This window comes from Contarinia nasturtii, unplaced genomic scaffold, assembly GCF_009176525.2.
Source record: "Contarinia nasturtii isolate CC-2019 unplaced genomic scaffold, AAFC_CNas_1.1 Cnas_scaffold_695, whole genome shotgun sequence".
NCBI lineage: Eukaryota > Metazoa > Arthropoda > Insecta > Diptera > Cecidomyiidae > Contarinia > Contarinia nasturtii.
In genome coordinates this window covers 3,200,246-3,220,721 of record NW_022198046.1, presented here as the reverse complement: position 1 = coordinate 3,220,721, position 20,476 = coordinate 3,200,246, and the positions used below count along the sequence as shown (strand labels likewise).

General features: G+C 35.1%; 1 protein-coding gene across 1 annotated transcript in view; it reads left to right on the top strand.

Annotated features, from left to right (window-relative positions):
• Positions 1–20,476, top strand: part of LOC116340806 (roundabout homolog 2-like) — a 50,902-nt gene that overhangs the window by 1,287 nt on the left and 29,139 nt on the right. The window lies entirely within an intron of this gene.

The following is a 20,476-nucleotide window of genomic DNA, read 5'->3' as shown; positions in this document are numbered from 1 at the left end:
AATGGCAAGGCACCGAACGACAAGGTACAAGTAAACATTTTCATCCCGGATAAATAGAGTGATCGGCAAATGTGATGCATCAGGGGTAAAATTCAATTCAATGCCGATATTTAGGCAGAACAACAAAACAATAAAAGCCGATGAATTGAGATGTGAGAAAAGGATGAACAAGTGAAATATGTGCGGGGTATAAAAACCATTTACAAGTTCGAATGTGAAGTTTACCTTTCGACATTCAACGAAACATATTCTTCTTATTCACATTGACACGTCGGCAAGTATATCGTTGTACTAGTTGACTTGATTTGCTTTTTCAAAAAATAAAATCCATATTTTCTTCCTGGATATTCATTGTGAGGGATTAGATTTTCCGGATTTCTTTCACTCGGCAATGCAATCTGTGCACAATTTTAAAATGTATAAACGTACAACGGTTGCTGATGCCGCTGAAAATCTCGTCTCCACCTCGAGACTTACATTAAAAATTTATTGAATTGCAAAGCATGAGAAAGGGCTTGTGTGATGTGCTGAGCCGATGTGAGCGGATTTGTGCAAGGTAGCAGGGAGCGCGCGTTTCGCCCTTTGTCTCGTTCTAATCCAATTGAACATTTAATTTACATTTCCGATTCTTTGGATTCATGCCAAATTCATACACCAATATACGCAACAACGACAACAGGAGCCGCCAGTCAGCAAACTATCAATCGCAGCTAAATGCATACCAATTTCGAAATTCCACTTTTGTGAACATTGTCGCCGTCGTCGACAACGTCACATTTATTTTGTTTGATTTAGCTCATCGATAAGACTGATGTGTGTTCGATGCATCGACAAACACACCAATTTCATAGTCGCTTGTTCGATACAATACACATAACAATATTGAAATCGAACGAACCTAATCTCATCTCAGCCCCCCTTCGATTCATACCATTTCTACATTTCGTTTCAATATATGCACCAACCTTTCTACCAACTACACGCCAAAACGTGTATGTTTTCACTGTGCGTACAAAATGATTCTCACAAGCGTTTAGCATAAATTTTTCAAAGGTAAAAATCCAAGATTGGATGGCTGTGCTTCATTCGCGCGCTCTCTCTCTCCGCATAACGGTTTGTTTTATGCTCTTATAAAATCAATTTAACCGTAAGTTTGATCTCATCTGCAATGCAAATGTGTTTATTTTATCCTTTTTATGTGCTACATCGTAACCACTACACATTGTCGAATGCCGAGAACTGGAACGGTGAGTTACGAGCAAGATGCCGAACTGCGATTGATATCTTCATATTTGAGGGAATGGCGCATCATTCTCTCTCTCTATCTCTCACACCATTTTCTCAGTCACTTCAACCTTTGTTCCATCGAACTTTGCCGAAGTGTTTTTCTTTCGTTTTTCGCATCTCGATTTTGATGAATTTCAATGCTTGCTTTGTTTCACATTTCTGGTCCAATACCAACACAAATAAACGGCAGAGTGCGAGAAGTTTTCTTCGATGAACGATTGTGTAAGCTTCTTTGATAAATGGCAGCCGTAGAATTGTTGATGCGGAGTGTATCACTCGCTTGAACAACAACATCGTACAATTGAAAATGTTGGGCGGAAAATGCGTGCGTTTCGGTGAAAATTTACGGTGGTTGCATTTTAAAGTATAATATTGTTTTCATGTTGTTGAATATATTCGCTTGTAATGGAAACCAATGTGTTTGGGTTCATTTTTTTTTGCTTTGTGCACATGAGTCGAATGGAAGACACTTTTCGGTTTTGTTGCACAGATAAAGGAATGACGATGATATTGGATAGAATAACCAAAGAAAATGAAAACAACACAACCAAACGCAACACACTTAATTTTGTTATATTTGCCATGAGAGATGTGCGGTAATGATGGCTTCTCTTCTTCTTCTCACCGTCCTTCTTATTCTTGTTTTGTATCGAAACTCAAAACTTTTACAATGAAATTAAGTTTGGTTATATCACATACGAACTACCAGCTATATGCTCAGGCATCAAACCAAAACAAAGGCACACACTTATTATACATTTTACATGCACACATACACACAAAGGAAAAGAGAGTGCTCAAGTGTATGCATTTGATTAAAATATTATAAACTTAAAAGCTTATACTTTTCACAAGCACACACAAAAAAAAGTTTTTTTTACACAACGCGAAAATTTTCCGAAAAACCCAATTACAGTTGACGATGGTTTATGTCGCCTCGTCATGATTCCCACCGAAAAATAAATGGAACATGAACGTGTACACGGTTTCACTTCTTGTAAACGTTGCCATTGGAGAAGGAAACAGTAATTTTTGTTTTGAACACGGTTTTAAGAGTGCTCTTCAGATTTTTTTTGTCCTCTCTCCGAAAAAAAAGAGAAACAATATCGATTGAAATATAATATGTTGAATTAAAAAGCTATTTTTCCTCCTGATTTAAAGCCAGGTTGTCAGCATTTTTTGTATGTGTATCATACCGAAGTGTATTTGCTTTCAAAAGGTTTTTTTTCATCAATTTTTGTTCCTGTTTGTAATGAAATTCGATCATGAAAAATGCGACATCGTTGTGCCTCCGGCCTCAAATGTGAATGACTGGGATCTGGTATTTGGGTAAACATAATGAAAAACGACACGCAACATTCAGAACAAAAAAAGTTGTGATAGCTCATCGGAATGATTGGTCAGAATTTCGTTTATTTTTTTCGAAGAGTTGAAATTCCGAATTTCAATACTCAATGGAAATTATACATAGTTTCTACTGTTACAGAAGTAATAGTAGCATTTTCCAAATTCATTTCGAACGACTTTATCCCAATTAAAATTGAGTAATTACGTTCACGAAATCAATCGATTGAATTGATGGCGCTCCGAAACATTTCGCATATTCCGAGAAACATGAACACAAAAAAAACGGAGAATATAGAGAACGAGATACACTTAAAGTTGTCATGAAAAGTTGTAATTAAAATGGAATCGTTAATAGTTTTCTTTTCAAACAAGTTAACGAAATCAACTTGGAAAAACTAATTTTTCCCTTTTGCCTTTTCATTCATAAAATTTGATTAGTGTCGAATGAAATTGACTAGTAAAATGAGGACACATTCCATTCCATTTGTGTGCATGTGAGAGTCGTTGTAATAGATTTACTTTAATGAAAGTAAGTTTTTTTTTCCAGCAGCGTTTCGTTGATACAGATGATTACATCAAAAAGAAAGTTCAACGATAGATGCATATTTACCCCCGTTGCTTGTCATCAATTATGAGCGGTTGTTTAGCAATATAGTCGCATTCATCGTTATTGGCAAATGAAATGCGATTTGACTTCATTGGAAAGGAGAGAGTAGAAGAAAATGTGTGTGCAAGAGAGAGAGCGAATGAAAGTCACCGAATGAGCAAATGCATGAATGTTCGTGTCTCCCTATTTCTCGATAAACAAATGCGCTCCGTAAATTATGGAATACTGATATAATGTGTATACTTATGTGTACTGAAGCACGAAGGAAAAAAACCCCTCACACCGCTTCGAATGCGTGTACATGTGAGAGAGAGGGGAGCGATATAAGTTTGAGCTGGTAATTGGATAGCTCGTTGCATTTTCTGTATAAACAACAAAATAACGGTGCTCTTTTACTTAATAAGGATAAATATTTACATGCAATTATAATTATTCCTTGAAATACAGGAAAATTAAACAAGCGAAAAAAAAATCTTGACTGAAAAAGTTGGAACATGAAAGGAAAACACTTATATTTTTTCGCATTAAGAGCAAAAGGGAAAACGAAATCGAAAAGTGCTTAACGGAAATGTATAATTTTTCCGACATCAAAATATCAATCATAAAAACGGAAAATATAAAGGGAAAAAAGTGTGCGAGCATAGTGAATTCATAATCGAGAAAGAAAAATTCAATTATGGAATATGTTGATGATAGGTGAGCATAGCCGTATGGTTTAAAAAAAAGGACAGAATTTATTCTGAATAAATTCATGATATAATTTGGTTTGTGGAGAAAGACTAAAAAAAGCGGAGAACTTTTCAACAAAGTCACAATTACAGTCATTTGCTGAACGCATACACTATCTTTCGTAGTCAATCTGTTATAGTTTGTGTTGCCGTCATTGCTCTCTATATCATCGAATGCTCACATGAGCAACTTAAGCGAGCAATTCAAATGGTTAGAACGGAATTGTATTTGAAATGGGCGCGCATTATTCACTTTTCATTGAAATAACATTATGAATGGCACATATTATTATAATCATTTTACATTTATTCATATTCCAATTTGCAATTCATTTGCTCGGTTGTTGATGCGATAGTAGAGGAATATAGTATTGTTCGTTGGAAGTGAATTGGTGCGCCTTTTGCACATGATTCAATCTCTCACTTGCCGCCCAAAGCCGTCATCGTCGTCTTCGTTGGATGTACGTGGCATCCATGCCGTAATTTCATCAGTTACATTTTAACTATTTAGTATGCTTGAGCTTGTCTCAACAATGTTATGAATACGTACGAATTATATCATATCTAATATAAAGATACACGTATACATTCGCACATGTGAATGATAAATGTTGTATACGTTTGAATGAAATAGTGCTTTTCGCATGCTTTCACTACTATGTGTGTAAGTGTGACTGCTGATAGTACTTGAAAAGTATGTGAAAACTGCACAAATACTTTTCACAATTCTTTCTTTTACACAAAGTTACCACACATTCGCTAACGTAAAAGAGAGACTACACTGGCGTGTGTACGCAAATGAAACTCGGCGAAAAGATGTTCATTAGTTGAAAATGAGTACGCTTGTCATGCTTTGTTAACAAACAGCATCAAATTTGATTATCAGAGAACATCATCGCACACGAAAATCCGATTTACTTGCAAAATAGTGCAAAAATGATAATGAACGAAAAATGCACACACACACACACACACACAGAGAGAGAGAGAGAGAGAGAGAGAGAGAGAGAGAGAGAGAGAGCGCAAATGTAAAATTCTCTTTTGCCATATAATAATAGTAATGCCGTTTGTGAATGTGTGCCGTTACTTTTTGTACAGTCGATTTTATAGAAAATATTGCTCATTATTTTCGGCTTTTGGTTTTCAATGGCATCAGACATTTCTAGTAGTGATATGCCATTCGCTTAAGTTTAATATTCAAAACGAATAAATGTAAATTTTTGGTAAATGCGGTTTTTCAAATGAGAAAATCATCCTTTAAACATCTAAGTGCTCGTATGCCGCATTCGACCATTTCTCTTGCACTTAACGACATAAACACACACACAGAGAGAAAATGGAAGAGAAAAACAAAGCGAGAAATGAAGCGAAAATGATGCGCAAATGTGAAAGAGAATAATTTTCGCAAATGCTTGGTTCACATTCTCACCTCGACGTCATTTGGACTCTGGCTATTTTATATGCGTCCTCTCGTCAGTGTGTGTGTGACTGACCATTTGCATTGTGATTTTATTCGACCGAAATGTTAATGTTTCGAAAATGTGTAAAGTTTTGACGGTGCGGTTCACTTTGGGCTAAAATGACTATGACCGACTATATAGTGTATACATTTTTGCGGAATTGAAATGTGAAACTTGTTCCGCCTCAGTTCATTTTACATTCCTATGAGCGATTTGTCTTGTGAAAATTTAAATAAAATGGAATTTTAGCATGTGCATTGATAAATGTACTCAAGCTTCCGGGTTTTCCTTTTGTTGTGCTGGATACATACATTTGTGAATCTACTTAAAAGCGAATGTTAAATCAAAAGCATTACAAGCGATCGGAATGCTAATGAACTTGAATTTCAATTTCCCACACACGCACACCGAGAGCAACAGAGCTGTTAGAATAAGTGTGCGTCTCTCATTTTCGTATCAATTTAACATTAAGAAAATTGTGGGTTGCCCAATAAAAGGAAACTTGGAAATTGATATACGAATTAGCATGAAAATGAGAGGCTAACAAATCCGTCGAACGAATTGAGAAAATATGTGTGTATTTTGATTGAAGCATTTGATAAAATATAAATCTGTTAACCGCCGATACCAGGTAAGGTGTATGTAAACAGATGAAAGCATACACATGGTGAGAATGCGAGATTTGAACATGCCAAGGCAAAAATGAAAACATGCAAACGAAGACTACACTTAAGTTTTCACTTTGAGGTTATCCATTTTGTGTGTTCAAACATGTTTGTAGCCTAGTCCGCCTGTGGGTGGTATTGTTGGATGTGTGTGTGTATGTTTGTGGGTTTCTGCTCTATGGCAAAACCATTGATCTATTAGTGCTAACATTGTTTTTGGTCAGAGAAAATCTACAACTCTCTTACAAACAAAAACATATCGCTTGAACAACACATGATGAGGGTGTTTTTGCTGTTATATTCAAATGCACGCAATCTTTTGTTTGCCATGGATTGAGCATATACTGAAAAGTGACGTTCGTTTGAAGAAAAGCAAAAAAAAAAAACGGTTATATATGAAATATACATATTCTTCGAAACGTATAAAATGAACGAGAGGCCAATTGTATGTTAAACGCTTTCGCAGTGCTGAATAAACGATATGGTCAATGTTTTTACGATATCACGAAATGAATGTGTTAACTGCTGGCCAATATACATAATAATTTACCTGTATATGTGTCTGTGTGCGTGCATTGTGTTCTCGTGGGCCATTCTATTCGGAGGCACGTTATAAATCTTGCAGAAGACAAAGGCCCATGCGATTCGCAATTTATATATACGTGCGCAAAAGTGTAATGAATATACACGAAAATAATGATGACTACAACAATGACGGCGAGGTAACATTAGACAGCCGATATTCCCATTGTTTTATTAAATGCGAAAACATCGATCGAACAAAGATGTTGATTTGATTTATGCCGTCGATAATGTACGTGCGAACGGTCACAAGTGGTATATAAGTGGTATGTGCAAAAACCGTCGGTGGTACCCGAACTTTTGCAACACAGAAAATCCACTTACCAATGGACTAGAAACGGCAGAATCGTGTACCGAAATAGAACAAAAAAACGAACACAAAAGAAGAATCCAACGGAAATTAGAAAATGAACTGGCTTACTTAATGAAGTATCACGTATTAAACCGGAGCTCACAAGCCTAATTCCTGTGCACGATGCCCAGTAATTATGTCGATAAAATGCTTTAATTTTTGAGTCGCCTACCCATCTACAGATTAGAGATGGTTTTCACTCATTTTACTCATTTTTGACGTTAAAGTGTTCATGTTGTCGGCTCGTGACGATGACGAAAGAACAAAGGACAACTTTTCTGTGTGTTTGTGAGTGTGCCTTTGGTTTCTGTGGTATTTTTGTGCGGACAAGGTATAAAATTGTATAAATTATTCGGCGTTTTCAACCGAGAATTCATTCAACGGTCGAACACGATGGAAACGAGAGCCGAAAGCGACACAGAAAAGTTTGGAGAAAGAGATGAAAAAAAAAGTGCTGATTTATTTGTGTGTAATATGTATAGTGTTGACTATACCATGTGGACTGATGTTGGTTTTCAGCTCGGTTTGCCCGGGCTATCGGTTTTGTTTTCACATATTATTAATAATTGAAATAACAAAGCATAAACACGCAAACCCCCAAAACACACACATAAATATACGCACAGCACACACAATCTCGCTCCAAACAACAATAAAATAACAAACTGCATATATGGAGAAACAATTCCACCACCATTTCTCACGCCAACATTCTCCGGGTCAAATATTCCCATATATATTTTATGTCAGTAATAATTACTATTCATGATTTTATTTAACGTTTCATGTTCACCGTTCATCATTCAGTTTTGATCTTTACTCGCACGAAAACAATATAAAAATGATAAAAGGTGCTAAATTCAAATAATTGGTATGGTTTATTTTTGTTTTGAATCGTCTTTTGTTTTGGCCAACACAATAATTATTTCAAACATATAAAGATTTGAATTATCAAACGGGGAATGTGGAAAAATCACGTTAATTTTATTAAATTGGAATGTACAAATTGTCCACTTCATTTCGTAAAATAGACTTTCGCGTGTTTAATTTATAACTGAATTGTTTTTGAGTTTTATAAGAAGAAGAAGGAAAAAAGTGGAAGTGTTACACATTTTTATAGAAATTATGAGCTTCTCATTAATAGACATTCAAATTCATTTCGAATAAATGAAATTGGCCCTTTCAGCAATTCTCTTTTCATAACAAGCACTAACTGTCAGAAGAAGGGTATAATTTTTTTCCCCTACTTAAACTTCGGAATGAAGCTGTAATTTCCTCAACGAGGTTGAAACTTCTAAAGTACTTGATTTGGTTATTAAAGTCATGCATTTTTTTCTTTATACATTTTCTTTTGGCGAATCTTCTTAAATTTCGAGGCCAATGCCAATAAATTGAAAGAAGATGGAAACTGCCAATAAAAAGCTAATTAATAACGTCGATAAAAGAAGCAGGAAAAAAAACTCTTCGAGAGAAACCACATTGTTTTAGCCCATGGGAGAAAGAATTTATTTAGCGAAAGAAGAAGACAGTGAGATAGGACAAAACAACACAAAAAGAGCAAAAAAGAGCGAGAAAGTTGTGGAGTGATTATTTTTATTTCGTTCTACATATAATAAAGCCATATCGTTCCATTTCACTCATTGCATACCCTTCACATTATTGATGAAAAAAACAAGAGCATGGAAAAAATGGGAGATTTAGACTTTGTTCGAGAGAAAATCCTGTTTACGGGTCTAATGAAAAAGAAAAAATCCTGACATTGGAACATTGATGGCACATAAAAAGAATCAAATCAAAATAAACGGAGAAAATACAACTTGAAAAGGAATCGAGATAGACGAGCGAAACAAGAGAAAAGAAGAAAGGAGCGGCAAAGAAGAAGAAAAAAATCCGGTATTTATCCTTTCCTCCGGCAAAAGTTAATGTTGCTTTCTTGATGTTCATTCACTTTTTCTAAAAGCCGAAGCCAAACCAAATACAAACTTTCAATAGCAAGAAGAAATATCATTGAATAAAATGACTCGGTTTTCTCGTTTCCACATCTCCTTTTCTTCGTATCGTGATGATTCCGGGGCGCTTACATTCAAAAATAACATTAAATAATCATTCTGATCTCATATCATAATGCTTTTAATTAATCACAAGAGCAAAAATAAAGCCGAAAAAGAAAATGTATCGGTAAATGAAGAGGAAGAGGGAACCGCGATGCTTGCATCACAGAGAATGAGAAACGAAGAAAAAAACGTGAAAAAATTCTTTGAGCACAAACTTATTCATTTCCCATTTAATTTGGAGTTTGAGTTTCCGTTTTTTTAACGTTTCGGCAACGAATGATTTTCGAAATGGAAGGTTTTTGGCATTGAACTCTCGTTAAATGAATTAAAGTCACCATTCGCTAGCGCGCAATAACCAGATGTACACAGAAAATGAGACCAAAAACGAATGAAACAGCATATATTGAGACACACTCAGAGGTTATACGAGCCGTCATTAATCAAAGCCATATAATAATTTCATTTGGTAGATTTTCCTGTTTTTGCTCATTGCCATTTTTCTCTTCTCTCTCTTTCACGCCTCTTCCTTTTCCCATCGCATTTCTTGCTGGCGCTCCAAATAAAATTAAAGTTGTTGGCGGTTCTCGTTCATTTTTTTTTCGTCCCGTGCCGTTTAATGAATTCCAGTTTATTTTATTAATGTAGGTAAATAATGTTGGATATGGCAAACATATAGGAAATGACTGGACTAGACTCGTTTGAAGTTTTCGACTTTGTTTGCAAATGAAATGGAATCACAAGTAAAAGAGAGACATTATCGTTTGCTTCTGATGGTTTCTCATTTATATAAAATGATAGCGAACTGATTGCTTGAGATGAAAACTTTGGATACGAAATGGATTCGTTCGTTCACTGTTTACCAACATATGGCAAAATTGGTGTGTTTTTCTCTATCTTCGAATGAAACTTTGTGCGTTGGTAAGTTTCCGTGCAGACGTGAAGGAGCGAGAATTGCTTCCGTTCATTTGACGTTGAAAAGGATGAAGCCGACAAATTAGATAGTTGACCTTTAAGTAATTCTTTTTCTTCATCATCATTTCGAGGACGACAACGTAAATACCTGAGTAGAAACATGGTGGAAATGAGTAGTCCGATGATGCCATTACGAAATTGCAATTACGTACGGTTGACAAATTGATGCGCAAACACATCCGTCACATGCATTCAAGCCGAAAATAGAATATTTCACTTAGATTTATTTAAAGTTAATGTATGAGTTTTATAACTCAATCAAATATTATGAAAGTGAAATAAAACACATTTGAAACGGCAACAAATAACAAACAAACTGTATGAAAATGAATGATAAAAACAAATATCATTTTAATTACGATGTACGAAACATCAAAATAAAACTTTTTTATTTACGCACACAAAGTTAGAAATTCGATGATGAGATAATGGGGGCGCGATAGAGAAGGGAGGGGAGATAAAACGTCGCCCTCAGCCAAAAAAACATTCGAATCGAAATGGCATCGAATCGTATCAAATGAATGTAAACAAATATATACCGGGGGAAAATCATTCGTTTGAAGTCGAAAAATTAAATATCGACAACTATTCAAATATTTGTATTATAGATTTTATTCTGTTCGACACATGACAACGATGAAATGTGCGACTTTTTTTCCTCTTTGCCGTTGTAGTTGTTGTTGAAGGTGGTGGACACATCAAAGCCCAACATTTACGATAAATAACGGTTGGAAGCAGAGAGATAGAGAGAGTGCGAGATAACGTGCGAGCAAACGAAAAAGAATGAAATATATTTGTAGTGTGTTTGTACACTATAACCACTTTTGTACACAAAACTCTATTGAATTTGTCTGCTTTGAAGCACCTTCGAATATAGAATCTGCATTCATGCCGTGCGGGGCAAATGGGAAAAACTGCCTGGTAAATACGATTGTGATGTATATGTTATGTGAGAGATTGATTCTTGTATTTTTCTCTCTTCCTCTCTCTCCATCCCCGTTTGACTACACGTTTCGTTATGACAAAGGGTCCTAATGTATTTCGACATTTGCCAAAAAAAACATACGAATTCCAAGTTGAATGGATGACTTTTCAATGCGCTTTCAAAAACATTCGACTCACTTTTCGAGCACTGTGCTCGCATTCGCATTAAGTAATCAAACGGGCGTTCGTATATAGGCATTTTGCCATCAAGCCGTAACGAGATTCAACTCTCTCTCTCTCTCCCTCCTCTTTCACACATACACACCAACCTATATGTATCTCATGCATTCGATCAAAAAGCGGTGTAATATGTCATATACTAAACAAACATTGCAATACACGCAGTGAAAATGGAAATGTTGTTGATGATGCATGCAAGTCCGTGCCGAGTAACGTTGTTGCTTTGCTTTTGTCGGGTGGATGAGTGACCAAGTGTTTGTATTTTGTTTGATTGTTGCTGTTTCGCTTCGCTCTACACTTTTCGAATAGAATGAAGCAAATGGAATGGTTCGGCCAGTGTAAATATTGTAAATGATGAATATACCGTTCCATTTGGTTTGTCAACTCGTGATGTGTATATTTCCTTTTTTTCTCTCGTCGCTCGTCTTCTTCATTGAATCCATAATTCATAGCACGGCAAAACTTTTAACGGTGCAAATGAACCGAACGCAGCATTCCATCGATTCATTTTGCTATCGTCATCAATACAATTACGCTGGGTTTTTTCTTCTTTTGTTTGACAGTTTTTGTGGGCTGATTTTTTCGGCTTGATCGGAGAGTGCCTAAAACATTTTTTCCTCTTCGTCATCACGGAGCACAATGCCTTTGACGTTAGTTATCGCATATCACTTTTGTGAAAGGAACTAAATGAATGTCCACGAGATTTTGGTGACGAAACTAAATAGAATGAGGAACATTTTTTTTTGCTCACGATTCATTGTGGGTGCTGTACACATTTTGACAAATGAATCCACACATAAACTTTGTTTGCGCATTCGCCATTGCAGCAACACTCCATTGCCCGTGCCACAGAGACAATGGTGATTTGGGATTGAGTTCGATGAACGAATTCATTTGATTTGTGTTTGATTGTGATGAAGACGGAAATCCAAATATATTTAATTTATGCATATTTATTGCGGTGCAGATGAGTGGAAAATCACCGACACATCGATGAATTTACATAGTCTTTTATCATGCTGATTCGATTTAATTCGGAACAAAGTTTTATCATTTTGATGAAACCATCTCAAGAAACTATCACACAAACTTGTTCGTGACACTCAATGGTGAAACGAAAAGAAACTCCTTTTTAGGGTAACGTTGAAGAACGTCATTCAAAATTGTGAGGATGAATTCAACAAATTTCATTTTTTTTTATCAATTTTAGTATTATCGCGAATATTCCTGTTTTGAATATCATTCCGAAGATATACTTCAACGAGTCTAAGGACTTGAACTATGTGCAAAGATTCGACGAACGTGCTGAAGTCGCAAAACTTTAGTTTTGCATTTCAATCGGCTATTCAACGATGTGAAATGCTCCCGAGACTCCCATTTCAATGTTGAATGATATATAATTTTGTGTGCCGTTGTTATGAAAATGCTATAGATAAAATGAAAGTTTATGTCACATACACTTAAAATTTAATATCGAAGGGTGGTCAGACAAAGTATTTACTTGTGTACTTGTTTGTTTCAAGTGGGTGTGCAGGTAGAAATACAGAAAGAGAAAGAGTGACAGAGAGAGAGAAAGAGATATTTGATGGTCTGTTAACTCCCTCACGGTCTTTCTTACCTACTCTCTCTCATTCTTCTTTCACTTTTTCTGCCTTATTTGTCTCCGCTTTCACCGTTATTCACTCGTTCGTTCACCAAATGAAATGTCCTTTGTTTCCATTCAAACAATAATTTATGTTTATTTTCATTACGCATGCAGCACCAAAGATAGGGTAGATATTCATCTTCCATTTGCCCTTAATATATTGTCATATGTTTGGTGTTCCATTCTGTATATGAATAGTGAAGACATTTGTTTGTGAAATAGATATATATTTATTCAGTTGAGTTGCAACCAATTTTACAAACAAGCCGGGTAAATTATTTTAAAGAACGTAACATGAGAGATTTGGTCCGAAGTGATAGGACTATTCTACTGAAACGATAATACTAATGAAATTTTAATCCGAAATTTAATCGCAGAAAATGAGATTCTAAACGGCTCCTATCTAAAAATGGTCAGCCAACATACACATGCCCGTTAAACATAATGATATATAATCGCTCATTACATCTCATGGTGGACACTGTTTGGAATAGGGAATTAGATATAAAATCACTTACACATTTCATTTCATATATGGATACATTTTGTGCGTTTTGCCTCATCTGTGTTGTTGTGTTTATCATTTCCGATTTTGAGTTGGTTATGGGGAACGGTAAATTAATATATGCAACCATAAAATACGTTGCAGTTTAACGAACGCATTTACATGTTTTTTCTTTTTTTTCTTTCAAAAGAGCCATATCCATAAATTTGTGTGCGAACCGCATTGTTGATTTCCGCCAACAACCAAAAATACAATTTTGTTGTAAATACAAACTGGAAGTTAGACAACACATTTATTTGTCACATTGCATGCGTGTGTCTCGCCATAACTAGAAAATGTATTTCCTATCTTACCTTTTGTTGTTGATTGTTATTATAATTTCATATGCAGTGCTGCAAGGCAGCATAGCTCACTCCCTTGGCGTCGAGGCAGGCCAGAAAAAAAAGAAAAAGTTCAGTGTCACTGTCACTGTCACTAACAATGCACAGCCATTGAATTTCGAAAGAAGGCAAAAGTTTTCGGGGAAGGAATCCATTTGCGGCAAAAGTCGTATGAATTGTTACTAACACTCTCTCTCTCTCTCTCTCAGTCTTTCATACACACAAGTGCTTTTTTCTGTCGAAGTCATTGTATTTTAAGTAAAAGTCAGTGCTATCACCGACCGTCACCATTGTCATATCGTCATTTCTTTGTCGAATTCATACACTTCCATTATATTATGGATTCTAATGCCAGAAAATGTTTCGCCGCCGTATTTTGTGATTTTCGTTTTCGTTTCAAACCATAATTTCGTGAAGACTAGACACGTTTTTATATAAATAAAATATACATAAATTTGGTATGTGTGAAGAGGCGCATTGAAAAGAAGAAGAAGAAAAAAACCCCGAAATTACTCGGATGGAACACGGCACTTTTCAAATTGAAGAAGGGAATTTCTTCGGGAAAGTTTTCCGACACGCTTTGCCGGCATTGGATTCGGTTTCGTTTCACTTCACATTTTGTACGCGTCGCGTACGTTTGTGTTAATGCACTTCAACATTTTTATGAATATGCATATTTTGCGGTGAAGTACTTTTTCTTGTTGTTCTGCTGCTGTCTTTGGAAAGGTGAAATTGAGATGAAGAGGCTGACTGGATGGCTGAAGCGCGCGCGTGTATGTGATTTTAAGTGGTTCTCTTGATTTTTTTCACCACTTTATTTTCATATTTAACGATCTTCCGAACTTTTTATGTGAAAATGAATGTGTCTGTCAGAAATTTAAGAGCATCTCTTGAATGTGACTATTGTAGCATGTGTTCATTAAGAATGGGTTCGATATTTTTTCCAAAGGAATTGATGTACAAACCACTTTTTTTTCTTGAAACCATTTCTTCTGTTTCGACATGTGATTTCAGGGGGTCGAAATAGGCGCCATTTCACATTTTTCTACAGTTTTATATTAAAAATAGTTGAAATTTCATTGAAAGAAGAAAGTAAGAAAATATTGAGTTGATGATTCTTATTATTAAAAATCACAATATAATATTTTCATGGTTATAATTATAAAATAATACTCAAATACGCATTTAGTAATAATAACCATTTTCATCTAAGATTTTAACTGCAATATTGTTTGCAAACAAGTGTGGAAATTTACAGATTTAAAAAAAATATTACAAACGCTCTTCAAACATCCCTCGGCTCCTCTCTTCCTCGTTCAATGCCTCATAATCATTGTAAAACGTGCGTACACAATCCAAGTTAAGTGTTCTTTTGTAATGGTAATTATAATTATAATGTTGGTACGCGATATATCCGTACAATGTCAAGTGTAGATGCTGTGGCATGTTCTCAAGTACACATTGTAGTGACATGCAATTTTCAATTCGTTACAACAGTTTTGCGACATCGCGAGCATTGTTATTACTTCCCATAAATTGTTGCTCTTGACGCCCACTAATTGTAATTCAAAAATTGCAGACTCTTTTTTTTCTCGAACTTCAAACGCATTGGTGCCTTGACGCCAACACCACGTTTACGTATTGTTTTAACATTGTAATTTTAATGAACTTCAGACTTTATAGTTGTTGAAACAAAATGATTCTGTATTCATTCCTCGGGCAAAAAAAACCCTCTCGTGAGTTAAAATGTTTACAAATTTTTTCAAACAAGTTAAAATAATGAGTCAATGTTAAAAATGTTAAATACGGAAAGATATAAATCTCTGCTTTACGATCTTCTGGAAATGCTAAAATCGAATTCGCCTCATTAATCATCCAAATCACCATTAAAATATTCAACGAAAAAAATAATAATATGTTACGCCTCTATTCCGAATACACCATAAATACTTCCCGAAGTGGCTTTCAAATGAAAGTAAGTGCTCATTTCATGTCATCGATTTCCGTGCCGTTTCTTTTTCATTCGTGCTCGCATTATTATTGCCGATGAATATCACAACTCATTATATGGAGAACAGAGAACGCTCAGATCGATAATGTTTGAACGTTTTTGTTTGCTTATTATCGACTATGTGATATTTGTCTATTTTTTTTCTCCAATTTTCGGGTGACTTTTTTTTATTATTGTTTGTATTTGTTATCAGCTAATAAAATCAATGACAAATGCTATTGATTTATTTCGATAAAATGAAAAATCAGCCATCGACACTGTGTTGATTTCATGTTCAATAGGCTGAAAAACCAATTGGTTCACTTGTTTATTCGTGTTGATTGTATTTGGTTTTTGTTCATTTTTATCGGGAAAAAATCTTGAATCTAGCTACAATGGCATTTATTGATTAAATGAGCAAACATTCGAAAACGAAATGTTTAGATAAATATTTATTTGGTATGTGTTTTGAAAGTAAAGCGAAAATTTCCATTTCCGTTTTCCCCCAATTGCACTCATTGACACATCGCACTCGATTCAATGTTCAATATTGAAGACAAACATTTATCCGCCACCCCCCTTCCCCAGCTCCACGAAATTCGAAGCATTTGAAAATGGTTGACGACAAAAATGTATTGTATTCCATTCATTTTAATTGATTGACACTCGATGTCGACTTTTCACGATTGATTGAAGTCGATAAAACTGCCAAATGCCTTCAAACATCAAAAACGTGTGAACATTGTGCAATATTTGAAATTAAGTGTCATTTATATTATTAATAGATGGGCAAATGACGAATGAATTGAATGGTAATCTAGAAAAAAGCCGAAGCACATTGACGGCCCAAAATTAAATTCAAAACAAATTTGAATGTAAAGAATCAATGTTCATGCACAGAAGGAGAAAGTGAAAATGATAGAAAAAAATGTGTATTTTCAGCTGCCGACTGGCTAGTCAATTGACGAGATACCGAACGATGAAAAATTGTATTGATTAAAGGTGATTGATGAATGTAATTGAATTGATAGTATGCATTTTCTAGTTGAAGCATGTACAGACATTGCCGCTTAGTCAACGAAGACGAACCATAAAAAGAGAGCGTCTGACACTTGACACACATGCTGAATTTTGATTAAAGACCAGGAAGAAAAAATTGTCGTGAAAATTGGGGAAGCACGGTTCATTGAATTTTTCATTTTTTTTCCTCTCTCGTCTTTCTCGCCGGATTCGGTTGATGAAAACACGTCAATACTTCAATAATTTTTTCATGAATTTTTTTCCCGATAAATATCTTTGCCGTGTCACCGCTTTTTTATGCAGAATTTTCCGAGATCAATTGACAAATTTAAATGTCAATTCCACAACGGATCGAAATAGATGCTATTAAATTCAAACGGTATTTGTACTTCTATAGACGAGGGTTTTTTTTCTATGAAGCACAAATGAAGCTAAAGAGAGGGGGAGATTTTTTTTCTTTCAATTATTTGTGTTCGGCAATGCAATCAAAACAGTAATCAGTAATCGTGATAGATGGCAAACTATCAATACCGAACTATTACACTTTACATCAGTGTGTCCTGAACACATTTATCATTCGATTGTGGGCCAAACCATCGAATAAATTGGCCTCATTTATTATTTTGTCCGAAATTGTCCCCGAGTCTCGTCGTCATCCGATTAGCCACACATCAGGCTTTTTTTTTGGAAATGTTTGTGCTTTTTTCTGCGGCTGTAGAGTGAGAACTGAGATAAATGGCATTCATCAAATTTATATGCCACCCATCGTATTTGCTTTCCACATGACTTGCACTCCACAAAGAAATGCCTTGGCATGCTCGAATTGCTTTACACATCAAAATAAACTGCAGGCGTACGATATCCAGTCGAAATCTTGGATCGTTTTGTTAAAAATGAAGGCCAATTTAAAATGCTTCAAAAAAAGGGAAAAAAATGACCGGAACCCTTTTAATCTTGCACCAATTTTGGACGTGTTTTTTACCTCCTCCGCCAAAAAAACAACCCGAACTGCACAACAAACTCAAGAATCGTTTGTTTTGAAAGGCGTTTATGTATATCTTACAAAACAACTCTCTCGAATCAATAAGACCAACATGAAAATTACATCTGTATTGAAAAATATATATATCGCTTCATCAATTTTCCGAAATGGCTGAAAATGAGCATCAGTGAAGAGAGCATTTTGAAATTAGTATTCATTTGGTTTTTATGGCTGATTCCCTTTTTTCTCATTTTCATCGTTTTCGATTTCTTTCGTGTCTGGCATTTTTCAATAAGTGATATTTTTCATCGATAAAGTTTCCGCATCAGCGAATAATGTCGTAGTGATTTCTTTTTCAATGGTCTTATACTTTTTGTGTGGTGAGCGCAAAGAAGCTATGAAATGGACGGATGTTGATCGAGTGTTCAACGTTTAAAGTACTCTCCCCCCGTCTCTTTTTTTCTCATAATAGCAGAGTTTTAAACCGCATCAAAAACTGTTCTCTCACTCACATCTCAGCGCACGAAGAAATTGTGAGAGACGAAAAAGAAATTCATATTAAGAAAAATCTTCGTTCATGTCGTAAGCAACAAGTTCGAAAATTGTCAATACAACGCCAATGAATACGATGTGTTTAAATTGGGAGAAAAAACTGTACTTCGAACATCACGTTCGCATAAACACTGATAATATGAATGTCGAAAGATGCCAAAGAAAAAGAAGACGAACATCGAACGAAACAAAAACCAATCTCCATCGATTTAATAGGTTTTTAAATGCATTCGTTTATACTCAGTGACGTCGTCGTCGTCGTCAACGTTGTCGTCCGTTCGAAGAAAAAAATAGCACGAAATGCTGCTAATATTGGAAATTACCAGCACTCAATATTGCACATCATTGTTAAGACGTCCATTAAATACCAGTTGCCAAATAAAAGCAGGCAAAATGAATGAAAATACGAAGCTCTAACTTATTACAAATGGGGTCCATGAACGGCAATGATGCTGGGGCAATTTATATATACCCATATAAAAAAACGCGCACAGATTCTAATTCAAATGAATGTTGAGATGGAGAAAAAAGCGACATCCATTTGCATTAAATTTTGAAATATTCCACACACACACATATATTTCGAATACGATGAGTCGGAAACGTCGAACGAAACGCTCTCAACGCATACAAATGTCTGATTTCCTATTTATTTTTGTACTCACGCACTTTCTCATTGAACGAATTTAAAACGCGAGAAATTCTCGAAAATTTCATTCGCCTCGAACTTCGAATATATTTTTTTTAGAATGAGATGAACATCGAGCCTTCACTTACAGAATCATAACAGACACGCACACACCGAATTATTCATTTTGAACAAAAGAAGCAAAGCCTTATCTTAATGCGACACACATGTGTTTTTATTTGCTTCAATTTTGCCGGAAGGTTTTGAATATATTTTGTATACAATGAACTTGAATATTGTTTGCGCTTCGCGTTAAACATTTGCTGATTATATATATTTGACATTTCTTTGTGCGTTTTCAATGCGAAACAGCGGCACATCTCTTTCTTTGAATAACTAAAAAGCAATTTTCAATCATAAAATAGCGATTGGCAGACGTGAACAAAATTCTACTGAATTTTAACAGGAAAAGAGCAACATATAATCCATATTTTGGTTACCAAAAATAAACAGTATTAGTAGAGTGCTTTGAGCATCGTTTGTTGTTTTCTAACGAGAAAATAGAGAAAAAACAACAAAAATGAACAAGATACACCACCATTGATAAATAAATCCAAAACCAAAGATATTTAATTTGACCTCGGGCTGCTCACAATGTGAACTTCACATGGCAAAGTTTTGGCTGCACCCCTGCTATTACATCCGACCGAAAATCAGCCAAACTTTCAGCTGTTCACATAAATAAATGGATTTTCAAGCTTTTCACACTCAGTGAAACCAATGCTGTATTGAATCGGAAGTGCTTTATTCATTTGGGCTCGAATTTCACTTGATTGCTATTGTTTTTGGCCAATAAAGTCGGATGAATGCATAACAATTTATGTACGCAGTTTTACATAGAAATGGAAACTTTCTTAAATTTATCAAGACAAAAAATTAACTTGATTGAACTGTAAGATAAATATTTCAATTTTTTGAAGGGAAGAAAAAAATAAGTTTTTTGTTAACCAATATTTATTTAATGTTAATTTTTGTTCCCTTTACAAAGATCGCCCAATAATGAAGTCACAACAAATAATCCCGATCTACGTGGTGATGTAAGCGTTGCTCTCAAATTTATTAGAAAATCAACCCAGTTCATTCGGCGTGCATTATATTCTTTCACAGCGCATTCGATCGCTTTGAGTTTTTTAATTAATTCATTTTCATTATTGTATATTCTATCCAAAAGAGGTTTTACATCATTGACAACTTCTTATGGTTTTGCCGATTTCAACAGTTTATCAAACGATGTCTTGGCCAAACCTATAAATGTATCAATGTTTGATTTTATTTTCTCTGCTTCGATCAGCTCATCGTTAAATTTCATATAAATTTCATTATATTCTGCTGACATTGTTGTGCTATTTTTGACTCGATTCAGATATTGTTAAAATATTTTAGAATATTTTGTGAGCTAATGGGAGTGGCTGTTTGCAATTTGTCGTATTTAAATTAAATTCTTTATTAAATATTATTGTAAAAACAATAACAATTTTTTTGCACATCACTTACTA